Source organism: Podarcis erhardii (genome assembly GCF_964252035.2).
Source record: "Podarcis erhardii genome assembly, chromosome: 15".
Lineage (NCBI taxonomy): Eukaryota > Metazoa > Chordata > Lepidosauria > Squamata > Lacertidae > Podarcis > Podarcis erhardii.
In genome coordinates, this window is record NC_138505.1 from 25,233,911 (window position 1) to 25,242,546 (window position 8,636).

The 8,636-nt window shown below is 49.2% G+C and overlaps 1 long non-coding RNA gene across 1 annotated transcript; it reads left to right on the plus strand.

The window, feature by feature from the left end:
• The first annotated feature begins 330 nt into the window (after nt 1-330).
• On the plus strand, nt 331-1,610 carry LOC309330515. Its single transcript, XR_014151463.1, has 2 exons — nt 331-942; nt 1,532-1,610. It is a non-coding gene; the product is annotated as an uncharacterized lncRNA (long non-coding RNA).
• Nucleotides 1,611-8,636: the final 7,026 nt, after the last annotated feature.

Genomic DNA, 8,636 nt, shown 5'->3' on the forward strand with positions numbered 1-8,636 from the left:
GTTCACCAGACTACGAGTCCACCGCTCTTAACCACTACACCACACTGGATGCTCTTTGGGACTGTGCCCTTGAAGCCTGGTGTACCTGGTGGCAAGTCCTGCTGGTGTACACAGTCCCAAGGGTGAATGCTAGCAAGTCCAACAGGTCAAGAAAAAATGGTCCAGGTTCAATATAGTAAGCCAAGTCCAATGTTCCACAGCCAATCTTGAGGGTCTGGGCTTTTGCGGGCCACCCTGCAGCAGCGGCAGGCTCACCAGCCCTCCTAGCCAGCAGAGTCAGACCTTCCTAGGCCTCCCCATGGTGGCAGCGGGCCCTGTGGTCTCCTTCCTGTTATGGAAATTACAGGCGCCCCCTGCCATCTTTAAAGTTGTTAAATGTTACAGATATTATGCCTGAATGTATTCTTTCGACTTGACAGCTCAGGGAAGATACCTAGCTTTATGAATCATATAAAACCAACCCCTTTGCCAAGTTCCTCCATTCCAACGCCATTTTGCCCTTGGAAAAAGGACTCTTTCCCCTGCCACCTCCCCAAGCTTGAAGACATGTATACACACCTCCTACCCCAGGAAATGCCCAGAGGGGACAATTGCTGGGCTCATTGTTCTCCAAGGGAAGCCAGATCTCATCACCGGACTTGCCTCAGGCTCCAGACATTCAAAGGAAGTTCTATCTTACTTTTGGGTGGTGGGTACTTAAAACACGTTTGCCTATGCTCATCTTATACTTGGGTGTTGTCCTGACATATCTGTCTATGCTAATCTTGTGTAACCCTCCCTTTTGTGACATGTTAGTGATATAGCAATGGTGTATTGATGATGCTATGTGAACTGTATTCTGGGATATGGTGGGAAAGTTTTAAAAGTTAATGTCGCCCCATGCTCTAGGTTCACTCACTGCTGTTAAACCTGTTGTGCAACAATAAAAGATCTAAGTTATGGGTAAGCAAACTAAAGCCCGGGGGCCAGATCCAGCCCAATCGCCATCTAAATCCGGCCCGCGGACGGTCCAGGAATCAGCGTGTTTTTACACGAGTAGAATGTGTCCTTTTATTTAAAATGCATCTCTGTGTCAGTTTCAGTTTATTGGTTAATTTTTCTAGTAGGGCTGTTTCCCATACTATTTGGTACCATTGGTCCATGCTTACTCCTGACAGGTCTCTCCAGTGTCTGGCTATGATGCTTCTGGTTGCTGAAAGTAGGTGGGTTATGAGTTCTTTGTGGTGTAAGTGGGCATTATTGTCTTGGAAGATGTTTCGTAGGGCCAATTCTGGTGTGATTTCAAATACTTGCTTGGTTATTTTACATGTTTCTCATATGGCTGTTGTCCAGATGCATGCTTTTTGTTAACATTCCTCTATCTTATTCCTGAACGAACCACCTGTTGTTGCAACAGCTCTGATCCTAATAGAAGAGAGCTGCAAAAAATTAAAATTTCAGCATTATAGGCAAGGAAGAGGGCTTTTTTTTTGCATGGTCAGCAATAAAACATCTCTCTCTCTCTCTCTCTCTGATTTCATTGTCCTATTAGCCATCGGCACATCCAGCTGATTGCAGCTCTCAGTGACTTCGAAAAACAGAGAGGCAAGAATAAAGAAGGCAGCCCTGGTGACGCCGGTCCCCTGATATTCTTTCATGTGAAGATCTTACAGTCTGTTTCATGTTGTAGGGCATGGTTCCTACAATGCTCCGAGGCGCCATCATTAAAATGGTGTGGGGGGGGGTGGGACTCCGATTCAGACACAATGGGTTTTGCCTGACAAAAGGCAATTCCATCTCTCTTCTCCTCCTGATATTTCAGACCCCTGTCAGAGAGCGATTGACATTTGGAGGAGGACGAGAAAGCGACCTGCTCTCCTCAGCCGGCATGGTGTTGGCGTGGGTCAGGGGACAGCCTGCTGTTCTGCAGAGCCACCACAGCTGATAGCACAGCTCTTCAAAAGGGAGAGTCATGGCTCAGGGGCAAAGCATATGCTTGGCATGCGAAGGTTTCATCATCAATCCCTGCCACCTCCTCATAGGACTGGGGAAAAACCCTGCCTGAAAACCTAAAGAGCCACTTCTAGTCAGTGCAGACAGCACTGAACTAGATGGACCAGTTTGTCTGTAATAGGTACCTTTAAAAGGGCCGTAGCAATGTGGGAGAGGATCTGCTTGGCATGCAGAAGGTCCCAGCTTCAATCCTTGGCAGCACCTGCAGATAAGACTGGTAAAAACCCCTGCCTGAAACCATAGATAGCCGCTGCCGATCAGTGTAGACAATACTGAGCTAGATGGACCAGTTGTTCTGACTCTTTATAAGGCAGTTCCCTACATTCCTGGGGATGGGATTAAAATATGGGAGAGCAGGGACCCAAATGTCGTGGTCCTTCAAGCCTGGATAGCTCAGCTGGTTAGAGCGTGGTGCTGATAACGCCAAGGCTGCAGGTTCGATCCCCGTATGGGACAGCTGCATATTCCTGCATTGCAGGGGGTTGGACTAGATGATCCTCAGGGTCCCTTCCAACTCTATGATTCTATGATTGACACTTCTCCAAAGTCAGGGGAAAGGAAAGCACCAAAGGCCAGAAATAAGAATGAGGAGGGATGGGAATCTCAAGGTTTCACTGGAATCGAGCTTTACTGGCTCAACAGATTTCTATAGATTATTCTACAGCAGCACTACAAAAAGGGATGAATATTTTATATGCTGTGCGAATGAACCACCGACTTATGCCAAATATATAAATGTCCAATTATATGTCGTTCCAAATCAAAATGATTTCTTCCAGCCCTGGTGTTTCTGCCGTCCCTGGTTATAACCAGAAGTGAGTCCTGCGCTGGTCAGGAATTCCAGAGAGCAGCCAAGGTGGAATTAAACAGACTGACTGTGTCTCACCTGCCTCCCAGATCGACGAGGCTTTGGGATCTCAGCTGAGTCATCCCAAGTATGTTTCAGATGCTTTGATAGATTGATTTCCTGACCTTTTGTGGTTCCCTCCTCTAACCTTTTCATGTAGCACGAGCAGGAACATCACCATGGCAGACTTTTATGGATCCTGAATATCCAATTGTTCCCCTTCCTATTTTTCTGGGTCGGCTGTAAGATTTTGCTGGCAATCTTAAACTCTGCAATGAATGTGGGTTAATTCCAGTTGCTGGATGCCACTGGAGGGGAGAGAGGCTGTTGCTCTCAGGTCTCTAGCGAACTATTGTCTGCACTTTAGTTCTCTAAGGTTTCAGGCAGGTGTGTCTCTCTTTCCCAGCCACACCTGGAGATGCTAGGAACGGGATCTGGGACCTTCTTCACGCAAGGCAGATACTCTGCCACTGACCTATGACCCTTCCCTTGTCTCTCTAGCGCCACCTGCTGTTGGGCTCCCTGCCTTCTGCCTCGCCAGTGCCATTGGGCACCAACCACCACTGGCCAGAGGAGGAAACCCATAACGTCATCCCATTTCTCAGGCCCACCCTGTTCTTGTTTCTCCCTCCTCATCTAGTTGATTTCCTCACCCAGATTTCTTTTTTTCAGCACCCTTCTCCTCCCCCTCCCTGAAACCAATCAATCTGCAGAGCCTCTTCATTTCTCTGCGATCTTTATCTCTTGTCAAGTGGAAAGAGGGAGAATGGTTTGAGATTTGCACATCAAAAGGAAGCCACGTGTGCTATTTGGGGAAATTAATAAGCATTAAGGGCCCTTTCACAAAGTGTCCAGGCCCAGCGTCAAAAGAGATCCAATTAGAAATGTTCTTGACTAGGAATTGCCCCTCTTCGCTTTGGGGCCTGGATTGAATGGGCTTTCTTGCAAGAAAGCTCTCTTCCTCCTCCTCCTCCTTTCTATGCAGAAAAGCAGAGAGAGAGAGACCATCAAAATGCAGAGCGCAGAAGCACAGAAAACTCCCACCTCCCAAGTGGTGCAAAAGTATCTGGCGAGAAGAACAAAAAAACAGCTGGAGATTGTCAGCATGGGAATGTGGCTGGCAAATTAGGAAAACCATGGACATAATTACCATAGAAGTAGGAAAGGCACGTAAAAAAATACAGTGGTACCTCGGGTTAAGTACTTAATTCATTCCGGAGGTCTGTTCTTAACCTGAAACTGTTCTTAACCTGAAGCACCACTTTAGCTAATGGGGCCTCCTGCTGCCGCAGTGCTGCCGGAGCAAGATTTCTGTTCTCATCCTGAAGCAAAGTTCTTAACCTGAAGCACTCTTTCTGGGTTAGCAGAGTGTGTAACCTGAAGCAATTGTAACCTGAAGCGTATGTAACCCGAGGTACCACTGTATTTAAAAATAAAAACCAATGGCTACTAGCCATGATGGCTAGGCTTTGCCTTGCTGGCCAGAGGCAGTAATGCTTCTGAATACCAATTTCTGAAAACTGCAGGAAAGGAGAGTTACTCTTATATTCAGGACTTGCTTGCAGGCTTTGCATTGGGGCATCTTTTTATGTTCATATCGTCTTAACCTGCATCGGGAAAATGTGTCAATTTATCCCCCACACCCAAAAAGAAAACAGGGCTTAGAACAAAAATGTGTTTGTGTCTGTTTGACAACCCTGCGGAGGAAATCTAGTGCTTATATATATATTTTCACCCCTTCCCTCTCCCATTAGTGGATTATTCTCTCACGCTCTCTCTCCTTCCCCCCCGTTCCTTGCAGCAAGGAAGCGGAGCTGGTTATTAAAGTTGTATTTCGTGGGCTCACTCTGAGCATCTGGGGAAAACTTCTGACAACAGGCAGCTCTGCCAACCATCACAGGGTGAAAAGGGATGGAAGATAAAGTAATTAGAAGCCAGAAGAGTCTTGCAGCAGCTGGGTTGTCGACTGAGTTCCACGCCCATCGTGCTGCAGGAACCTAAACCTGTCATGTTGGAGGGGAGGCAGGTGTCCTTTATGCAGAGGACAGTCCTCTGCTTAGAGGCCTTCCTTGGTGTACCTGCAGAGTCCCATCCCCCAGCTGAACTCAGACTTGAAAGAGGCATTCTGTTGGGTCCTGATATATATTGTGCTCTAGGAGGCTTAGTTAGAGGGACGTGGGTGGCGCTGTGGGTTAAACCACAAAGCCGAGGACTTGCCGATCAGAAGGTCGGCGGTTCAAATTCCCGCAATGGGGTAAGCTCCCATTGTCCGGTCCCTGCTCCTGCCAACCTAGCAGTTCGAAAGCACGTCAGAGTGCAAGTAGATAAATAGGTACCGCTCCAGCGGGAAGGTAAACGGCGTTTCCGTGTGCTGCTCTGGTTCGCCACATGACCCGGAAGCTGTACACTGGCTCCCTTGACCAATAAAGCGAGATGAGCGCCGCAACCCCAAAGCTGGCCATGACTGGACCTAATGGTCAGGGGGCCCTTTACCTTTACCTTTAGGAGGCTTAGTTTGGTCAGAATCAAGTACAGCATACCTCGGGTTACATACGATTCAGGTTACATATGCTTCAGGTTACACACTCTGTTAACCCAGAAATAGTGCTTCAGGTTAAGAATTTTGCTTCAGGGTAAGAACAGAAATTGGGTTCCGGCGGTGCGGCGGCAGCAGCAGGAGGCCCCATTAGCTAAAGTGGTGCTTCAGGTTAAGAACAGTTTCAGGTTAAGAACAGACCTCCAGAACGAATTAAGTACTTAACCCGAGGTACAACTGTATACACTTCCAGAGTTAACATGAAATTCATTACTTCTAGCAAATGAGCCACCATAGCTTCCTCTAAACTGAACTTTGTTCTCTGAGGAGGGAAGAGATTCTTCATAACTCTAGTATGCAAAAGGCAGGAACATTAATAGTGCACTCCTATGTTTGTTTTCTCAGGCGTCAGTCCCAGTACGTTCAATGGAGCTTACTCGAGGGTAAGTGTAATGCTATATTTCTATGTGTTGTTTATTCAGAAGCTAACCTGGGGAGGTCCAATTTAACCAGGGCTTCCCAGGCTCAGCTCTCTAGTTGTTTTTGGACTGCAGTTCCCATCATCCCAAACCACTGGTCCTGCTGGCTAGGGATGATGGGAGTTGTGGTTTAGGGGCAGCTGGAGACCTGTTTGGGAAACCCTGAATTGGTCTTATCCCAGGTTAGGTCTATACTGTATAGAAGGGGTGTTCAACTTCCAAGAGACTGCGATCTACACCCACTATAAATAAACTGGCAGTGAACCCAGTGGATTGACCAGAGTTGTTGAACTTCTTTTGGGAAGGGTGAGCAAGAGTTGTTGAGTTTTTTTTGTGGGGGGGGGGATGTCGATGAATCACTATTGACCATATACCTACTGTATGCACCATTGACAACATTCGTAGAACTGTTGTAAACTTCTGGAGAAGTAATCTTTTCATACTCATCACAGCAGCTTGGACATGTGAAATGTTGGAAAATCTGTGCCCTTTCAGTGCAAATTTCAGTTTTGGAAAAAGAAACAAAATCCGGTGGGGCCAAATCAGGAGAATATGGAGGGTGGGACAACTCAGTAACCTCAGTAACGATTTCACGTGGAATATGCAATTCTTCCGCCATCATTCGGACGGACAAACGCCGATACCACATCAATAACTCACGAACTCAGTTGACATTTGCCGCTCTTCTGCTCGTCGACAGTCTGCCAGATGGAGGGTCATATTTGATGGTTTGCCACCCTTTACGGAAATGCTTAAACCACTCATACACTGTCTTTCGAGTTACAGCTTCATCTCCATACACAATTGTGAGCATTTTGTGGTTTCCGATGCCGACTGTATGTTCAAATATTTATCGCTGTCCGATTTCTGATTTGTCCTACTTTCCGGTCACCCCTTGTATAAAGCATTCCTCATAAGGCTTGGTTTTCAGGCCCCTTAATCATCTTGGTCACCTTCCTCTGCATCCGTTCCAGCTTGGCAAGATCTTCCTTAAACTGTGGTTCAGCGGAGAAGGCCAGGTGCAGGCTGCGTTCGGTCTGCTTTCACCGGCTGCCCTGCCGTGAGCCATAACATAAGGGGTCATAACTCAGTGGCAAGAGCACATGCTTTGCATGCAGAAGGTCCAAGATTCCATCCCAGGCATCTGCCGTTAAAAGGTTTGCACAACTGGGAGAGACCCAGGAGGGTTGGCGCCAAGGAGATTGATCGTGCTTGGCTCCGAGAGCCATTTGTCCTGGGACTGCAGAGCTCGGCGGTGCAGCACATGATCTGCAACAGAAGATGGGGTAGCAAGTGATGTCAAAGACCTCTGCCAGAAACCCAGGAGAGTGTGATGGCCTGGGAATTGGATTCAGAGGCTGAACCTGAGGAATCCCAGCCTGCACAGGAGTCCCTGCCTCCAGGGCCGGCTGAGCCATTGACTGCAGGTATGCCTCTCTCAGCCCTGTCAGGGGAAGGTGAGGTTGCCTCTGGATCCAGTAACCCTCCAGCCTCTCCGGAGCTGCAGAGGCTCAGGGCAGAGAGGCGGAGGGAACTAAGTTCCTGCAGGAGGAGTGCTCGCCTCCAGGCCAGGAGAGGCGAGTCACCTGTGGACTGGGGCCGCCTGATGCCTCAGAGGAGATAAAGGCCAGCCAGCCCAGTCCCAGGTTGCGGGACCAACATTGTTGGTAGCCTGTTCCTGCTGGCACCCTGACCTGCTCTCCTGCCAGAGTTCCTGACCACGCCCGACTCCTTGCTTTGGACCTTGCTTCACCCCTGACGGACAGCCTCCATACCCTCGACCTAGGACCGGACTTAGACCACGCCGCACGGTACCCCCCCCCCCCCCGGGACCAGCACAGAGAGACACGTCTAGGCAGCAGAGCCGTCTTTCCCATAGGGCTTAGTGGTGCGTTGCGCCAGGGCGCCGACCTCTCAGGGGCACCCCAGCGAGTGGGGGAGCTGCGTGGCTTTGCCGGCGTCTTCCCCTTTCCCTGCACGCCCACCAGCTGTGCCCCATCAACATATGGCTGGCGGGCATACAGCTTGCCTCCCAAGCCTCCGCGGGAGGAGAGTGATCCCCACAGTGACATGGGGGAGAGTTGCGCCCCACCCCATGGCTGGCAGTGCGCAGCTTTCCCCCACGTCGTAATTTGGGGGCGCTGGGTGGATATTTGCACCTTGGCGCCGCATCTTTCTGCAGGGCCTGCAAGACAGAGCTGTTCCGCCTGGCCTTTGGTTTGGTCTCAGTCTGGCCCTTATGTTTCCCTCCCCTTATGGTTTTGATCTATGGGCTACTTTTAAAATGATGCTGCATTATAAATTGTATTTTAACCTGTATTTTAAATTGGTTCCCCCATTATGTTGTTGTTGTTATTATTATTACTATTATTATTAAGCGAGATGAGCACCGCAACCCCAGAGTCGGTACCGACTGGACCTAATGGTCAGGGGTCCCTTTACCTTTACCTTTATATACGGGGCATGGGTGGCGCTGTGGGTAGCCACAGAACCTAGGACTTGCCGATCAGAAGTCGGCGGTTCGAATCCCCGCAACAGGGTGAGCTCCCGTTGCTCGGTCCCTGCTCCTGCCAACCTAGAAGTTCGAAAGCATGTCAAAGTGCAAGTAGATAAATAGGTACCGCTCCGACGGGAAGGTAAATGGCGTTTCCGTGCACTGCTCTGGTTCGCCAGAAGCGGCTTAGTCATGCTGGCCACATGACCCGGAAGCTGTATGCCGGCTCCCTCGGCCAGTAAAGTGAGATGAGCGCCGCAACCCCAGAAAAGGCGAGTAAGAGGTGAC